The sequence below is a fragment of the Anopheles arabiensis genome, assembly GCF_016920715.1.
Source record: "Anopheles arabiensis isolate DONGOLA chromosome X unlocalized genomic scaffold, AaraD3 X_pericentromeric_contig0003, whole genome shotgun sequence".
Taxonomy (NCBI): domain Eukaryota; kingdom Metazoa; phylum Arthropoda; class Insecta; order Diptera; family Culicidae; genus Anopheles; species Anopheles arabiensis.
In genome coordinates this window covers 1662501-1670000 of record NW_024412081.1, presented here as the reverse complement: position 1 = coordinate 1670000, position 7500 = coordinate 1662501, and positions in this window count along the sequence as shown.

Here is a 7500-nt window from a genome sequence, read left to right as displayed (position 1 = left end):
TTGGATGGCACTGATGGTGGATCGTCCACGACGAAAGCCGTACTGCGCGTCCGAAAGCTGCGGTGAATCCGGGTCCTCGAGGTGTCTGTTCAGGCGATTGAGGATAAGCCGCTCCAGCACTTTGCCTAGTGCGTCCAGCATGCACAGTGGCCTGTAGGAGCTGCTTTCTCCGGGGCTTTACCTGGCTTGGGCAGCAGTACCAAGCGCTGCCGTTTCCACTGTTGCGGAAACGTACCAGTGTTGAGGCAGTCCTGGTACACACGGCAGAGAACCCCGGGTACTTCTCAATCGCGACCTTCACCGCAGCATTGGGGATCCCATCCAGTCCTGGCGCCTTCCTTAAAGCCATATGAGCCGCGATCTCCTGCAGCTCTTCGGGGGTCACACGTTCTAAATTGGACGCTCCCGAATCGACATCGCCGGTTTCCGGCCAAGAGACCGGTGGGTGGGTGGGGAACAGATCGGAAACGATCCGTCCCAGCTCGACCGGGTCTGTCTCAGGCGGTACACGACTGCCGCGCAGATGAGACAGAACAACCTGATACCCCACTCCAAACTCGTTCTCCTCGGCGATGTCGATAAGCTTAGCAAACTCTGCGCGTTTGCTAGCTTTAATGGCTTTCTCCAATCTGGTCTTCGCAGTCCGGTGCTCAGCTGCGGCGAGACTCCTCTCCTGCAGATCGGCGGTTAGGCGCATCCGTTCACGGGCCGCAATGCACTCATTCCGCAGCTCTTCAATTACCGGTGACCACCAAAAGACGTCGCGATGTTGATGCTGCAACACGTTGGGGGCCCGCTGCATGGCAATGTCGCACGCGTCGACCATTGCGTCGACTAGGCCAGCATGGGTCGTCGCCTGTTCCACAAAGTTCACGTCCTCGAGAGCAGAACGGAAGCTCTCTTCATGGAACTGCGTGGTAATCCATCGCCTACCAGCGCAGATAACGCGCTGCCGGCCGGCTGACGGACCACCATTCGACGACCCGCGGGACTGTTGTTCTGCTTCCCCAACGGTGTATGTCACCAGTTGGTGATCGGACCGGGCAAACTCGTGCACCTCCCACGTTTCTGGCCGAGCGATGGACTGAGTGGCGAAGCAGACGTCAATGACGCTGCTGGTGGCCGCTCCTCTGCCAATGAACGTGGGTTGATTCCCGGAGTTGACCACTTGTAGCTGGACACTCTGCACTAGCTGCAGCAGATCTTCACCTCTCTGGCTGTTCCTGGCACTACCCCACTCCGTGTGCCAGGCGTTAAAATCGCCGGCGATGACGACGTGGGAGTGGGATGATGCCTCCAGCTGAACAGCAGCCAGAAAGCCTTCATAGTCCTCCTCTGGGCGTCTGGGTCGAGCGTAGCAGCTAATGAAGACGATGCCACCAATCTGTGCAGCTACAACTCCAGGCACAGGACTGCGCCACACCCGCTGGATTGGGTAAGAGCTTGTAGCCACAACTGCTACCGATTTGGCGGCATCATACGCCCAACGCCCGTTGTTCGCCGGTGGTCGGTAGATGTCCGACAGGAGCAGGACGTCAGCACGGTGTTCACGCGCTGCTTGGAGCGCCAAGTCCTGCCCTGCCTGACAGTGATCCACATTGATTTGCGCAACTTTCAGATTGAAGGCGAAGCCGGATGTTCGCAGCTCATGTGCCCAATGCGATGAGGTCCACCGCAGGCCGCGCACTTGACGTCGCTGGAGCAGTCCCGGGCTTTGTGACCTTCACTGCCACACCGGATGCAGAGGTGCTGACGGTCTGTCGGGGAACGGCATGCGTGAGCAAGGTGGCCGCGCTCCAGGCATCGATAGCAGCGTTGGCGCTCAGGTGCTGCCTTTTCGACGCCTCTGACTTTGCTGATGCAGCCACACAGTCGGAGCTTCGAACCCTCGAGGGCAGCGGCAGCCTTAGCGGGCAGGCGGACTCGAGCTCGCTGGGTGCCATCTTGCAGCTCCCACGCGCTCACTCGGGCGATTTCAATCGGCTCCTGGAACTCTCCCTCAATGGCCTTTTGATGTCCTCTACTGTTGCCAGAGGATCGATGTTCGTTATCAGGACATCGGCCATGTCGGTGATCACCCGGGCTAGTCCGGCGTCACCAACAATCTCCTGAACTTCTGCACGGACCAGGCTGGCGTTGGCCGAATTGCTTAACTCCATTCGGAGGTTTGCGGCGTGGCTGCGCTTGCCCATTTTAAGGTGGTCTGCAAGGCCCTTGTGCGGGTCTTGTTTAACCGCATCCCGAACTTTCCGGTACAACGTGTACCAGGAGTGTCCGGCACTCGGGACCACCTCTATCTTGTCCGGCCTTGGCCAGACCTTTGCTGCTGCCGCTGCTGCTGTTGATGCGCCTGCTGCCGGAGTTGCGGCGGAACATACCGCTCACCCTGATGTTGCTGCTGACGCTGCTGCTGCTGTTGCTGCTGCTGACGCTGCTGCTGTCTACGCTGGTGCTGCTGCTGCTGTTGCTGCTGTGAGCCAGCGACCACCTGTTGCTGCTGCTGCTGCTGCTGCTGCTGCTGCTGCTGCTGCTGCTGTTGCTGTTGCTGCTGCTGCTGGGAACGTGGCTTACCCGTAGCTTTTCCGCGATATCTACGCCGCACGACCTCACTAAAGGTGAGTTCCGGCACAACGTCTACGCGGACGGCTGTCGATGCCTCGCTGCGCGGCGGCATGACTGCGCGCGACGTCGACGCGCGGGGCTGCTCCTGCTCGTGCTGGTTCCGCTGCTGCTGTTGTTGTTGCTGCTGCGGCTGCGCAGAGGATCGGCGTGGCAACGGAGTTGGAGGTTGACGCGAGCTAGCTGACGGTTGTCCGCCGGCAACCTTTGCTGCCAGTAAGGAGTTTAGAACGTCTCGGTCGCGCTGATGTGCGGCGGCGAGCTTCTCCATTTGCGCCTCCAGCTTTTCTTCACGGCGCTTCGCCTCCTCCTTCTCCTCCTGTAGCAGTTGGCACATGCCAGTTATCTGCTCAGAGAGGCGAGAATTTTGCTCCTTCATTTCCAAATTCTGCTCCTCTAGCCGCTGAATTGTTGCCTTAAGCAACTCGAGCTCCGGTGTGGTCGAGGCGGCCTTGGATGCCACGGCGGGCTTGTTGTTGCCTGTGACACTGACCCTAGGCAGCGCCACTCGAGGCTCGGTCACAAACAGCTTCGAGCCAGATGCCAAGCTGCTACGGCAGTCCACAGAGACTGACCTCGCACTCGCGCGCGTTGACATCCCGGATGATGCCATCATCTTTGCCGACTTTCAGGTTGGTGGGTTAAATAACCCTGGGGGTCGATGTGACCCCGGGGGTCGGTTGACCCCGGGGGTCGAGATGACCCCAAGTATGCAGCGCCGTCTAGCTGGTGTTCTGCCGCTCAATCGCTGCTGTAGAATCCTTCTTCCACGCTGGTTTTTCCACTATGGTCCGACTTGCGACCCCCTGGTGGGCTGGGGGGAGGGGTGGCGGGTGGCGAAAAATTACGAGAGGGTGCGTCGCTCACGTGGGGAATGGATCCGCACCAATCCCGAATTTTTCCGGCACTTTTTCACGTCCAAATTGCGCTGCCCGCTTTTTCGACCCTTTTTGAACTTTTTTTGAACACTTTGTCGGAGCGTGTTTACATACGTCTGTACCCGACGGCTACTCGATGAACACTCACACAGGGATAACTGGCTTGTGGCCGCCAAGCGTTCATAGCGACGTGGCTTTTTGATCCTTCGATGTCGGCTCTTCCTATCATTGTGAAGCAAAATTCACCAAGCGTAGGATTGTTCACCCTTTCAAGGGAACGTGAGCTGGGTTTAGACCGTCGTGAGACAGGTTAGTTTTACCCTACTGGTGTGTGCTTATAGTCGCTATCTTAACGGAATTCCTGTGCAGTACGAGAGGAACCACAGGTACGGACCACTGGCTCAATACTAGTCCGACCGGACTTTGGTATGACGCTACGTCCGCTGGATTATGCCTGAACGCCTCTAAGGTCGTAGCCAATCCGAGCTGATAGCGCTTCTCAAACCCATTAGGTGTTCGGAAGCTAGCGGGCCTAACAACCCTCTGAGATCCGTTGGAGTCTGCGTCTGCAGCCCGGCGTCTCATCCCGCTATACCTAGGCCGCAATGAGTGGAGTTCGCTGCACGTGTTAGTACCGTAACTGGGAACGCCGTTGGCTTGAGCTCTGCCCAACGTGGATATACCTAGTTTCGACACCTATCAACCGCCCGCAAACGACGGGACTTCAGGCTGGGAGCTGCGAGTTGTAGAGATGCGTTCGCATCGATCCTCTCAGGCGACCCATGCTTGGTGGTTTGTCCGTGTGCCCCTTCCTCGATGTGCGCAAGCTCGTCTTGGTCTGGGGACCACGTCGACACAGGGGATACTCTTGTGAGAGCATGAGTGTACTAAGTTGAGTGTAGCAAGGGAACGCGTGCCCCTTCCTCGTTGGCGTAACTAACCATCTTGGTCTGGGGACCGTGGTACCGTGCTCTGGTGAAGCTTGGTGCGTGCTCCTTCCTTGTCAGACGAGTGACTTGACCTGGTCTGGAGACCGTTCCTTTATACTAGTGGACAAGAGTTGGCTACTTCCGTGTCAGACGAGTGACTTGACATAGGATGGAGAAGGACACTTAACACTAATGAGCTTGTCGGCGTGCCTCGTTCTCGACTTGATTGTCTTGATGTGAGGACCGTGCGGACCACACCAGTAAGCTTACACATGCTCGTTACAAGTTGTATAAGTTGACCCGTTTGGCCCGGTTGCCTTGCACATGATGGTGTTGACCATGTTCGGTTAACAGGTCGTGTGTCGAGGTGGTCGGCCTTGGTAGTAGGATGTCTTGTGCATGTGACGTGTTGACCTGGTTTGGTCGGTGTGTCGTCGTGTACGAGATGACCTACTTACCCGTCAGTTTTCCAAGTTGTATCATGTGTTGACTTAGTTGACGTGTCATGTGCTTGGATGATTAGCGTACGGGTCATGTATGGTGCGCTTGCTTCAGTTGAAGGGATGTACTAGTACAGTTGTATTAATTGTTTATTTCACGATCTGGTCTTTTGGCTGGATCGTGAAAAACGCTAAGTCCCAAATCCTGAACTCGAGAAGAAAGCGCCAATGACAACGTTTTTGACTGGAGCTCCTAGCATTCGGCTCTTTTCTACTTTGAAGGGATGCACTGTTGTATGAATTGTTTATTCACGAACTGGTCGTTTGATTGGATCGTGAAAAAATCGCTAAGTCCCAAATCCTGAACTCGACAGGAAAGCGCTGATTGCAAACATTTTGACTGGAAGTCCCTTGAAAATGGCGTTTTCGTTATTGGCATTATGTGGCACGTTTATTGTGGCTAGAACATTAATTATTCACCAAATGGCACCAAAGCTTGGCAAAAGTCGCGAAACACTCCTATCTCGACGCACCAGCAATCGCAACTTGATGCAAAATAAATTGCACAAGCTAATGATACTTGTACCATGCACAGTACACCGTACCAAAATATACCCCTGAAAGTGTGCAATTTGGTGCTACCCTAGGGAATATGTATGGGGAAGCCTAGCTACGTGTGTCGCACGTTCCAAGTTGCATGGACGTCGAACAGAGGCATGCAAAAGCACCTATCTAGGGAATTACTCTACGTTCTAGTAGCAAGTGCGATTTTCCGGTCCAGCACGGCAGTACGCCTGCACGCATACACTCCATGTACCAAAAATGTACCAACCTAGGCGTTGCTCAGTAGCTTTTGGCGGCACATAGAAAAAGTATTCGAGTTCAGATTTTTGGAACTTAGCGTATTTTTAAAACTAACAACGAAAATTAAATTATAAATCGGTAAACGGCTAGGAGTTGCTCAGCAGCTTTTTGCGCAACGTGGCAAAAGTATTCGAGTTCAGATTTCTGGGACGTAGCGTATTTTTCAATCATAATAAACCGAATCAAACATAACAATGATGAAACTTACACCATGTCCCAAGGTTGTGCACAAAACGTAACGATAAAGTGCTGGCGAAGTTAGAGGTGCACCAAAATTGTGTACCGATCAGGGAAAGTACTCTACGTTCCTATGATTTGGGTGAAAAGTGTTGATTAACTGCTGGTTAGAATAGACAGTTGCTTATCATACACATCGCAAACGAACACCCCTTAGTGAGCATTAGCAAAAGTCAATGGCACAAAGCAATTGCAATACAAACTGATCAAGTACATTAAAGAACGCTAAGTACCAGGACTTCTTTCCAAGAATGGTGTCCGCGACGGGAGGGCAAGCGTCCTTCCCAGGTTTTCCTAGTAAACCTTGTATGGTAAACATACCCAAGCGTGTCTGTAAGCACGCAACGAAAGTCACGAACGGGCACATACCTAGGGAATGTACTCTACGTACTTGGACTTTTGTCCAAGAATGGTGTCCGCGACGGTCGGGCACTGCGACGCAATAACCAAATCCTAGGATTGTAACTTTAGTGTGCACAAACATAAACATTAACGCGTTCGCTCGGGCTGCGCCGTCCGTGTTGAACACAAATGTGGGTGATTATATGCGTGGAGGGACAAAAACATACGAGGAGGAGACAGTTTTCTGCACGATGTGCACAGAGCTCATTTCGTCGTCCCGGGCGAATGGAAAAACACAAACATCGCGAGTATCGTTCTAGGTTTCTGTCTATAAAAGGGCAGGCCAAAAGGTGACCGGTTGAGATAAGCGTTTTAAGCATACAAACACTTTATTGGAACTTTTGATACAAAAACAAGGTACGTACATGTAGGTTGTACCAACATGGACATCTATGAACGCGTACGCTCGGGCTGCGCCCTCCGTCTTGTACTTTCCTGATCGGTACACAGTTTTGGTGCACTGCTATTCCGACCGGCAACTTGTACCAACATATACATCCATGAACGCGTAAGTAGTGTACTTTCCCTGATCGGTACACACTGTTGGTGCACGGCATAAGAAAAGAGCTAAAATGGTCAAACTCAATCCATTTCAACAATAGATAGTCGATAGTAGCTGTGCCGATGAAGTAGGGCACGATGCAAGTTAATGTTGTTTAATGAATAACATGTCCGCCATACATTTCAGTACAAAATTGCTCGGTCAGACCTACAAAGTGCTATATCTCGAATACGAGGCGTCGGACTGGGGGTTGTAGAACAATTTTAAGTTCGTCTAATGATTCTACATCCGATTCTGGATAGCGGTTTTTGACCACTTTTCAATATTTTGTGACACCCCGAACCTAGGGGCAGCTCCTAGCTTTTTCAAAAATGTGCACCGAACGGGCCGGAGAGCTCGTGTGGCTCAAAACATGTTTTTCGCTAAAACACCTCAAAACGTGTAAGGAACGCACCCTAGATGATGAAAAGTGCAATCAGAATGTCAATCGACAACTTTGTTGGGGGTACCATTTTACTCTACGGGCCAGTAGCTTAGGCGCGCCAACAGCGCTTTCCTTTCGGGTTCCCATTTTTGCCCTCCTGGGATTATGATCATTTGTTCATTGCCTACTATAGGAGGGTACCTTG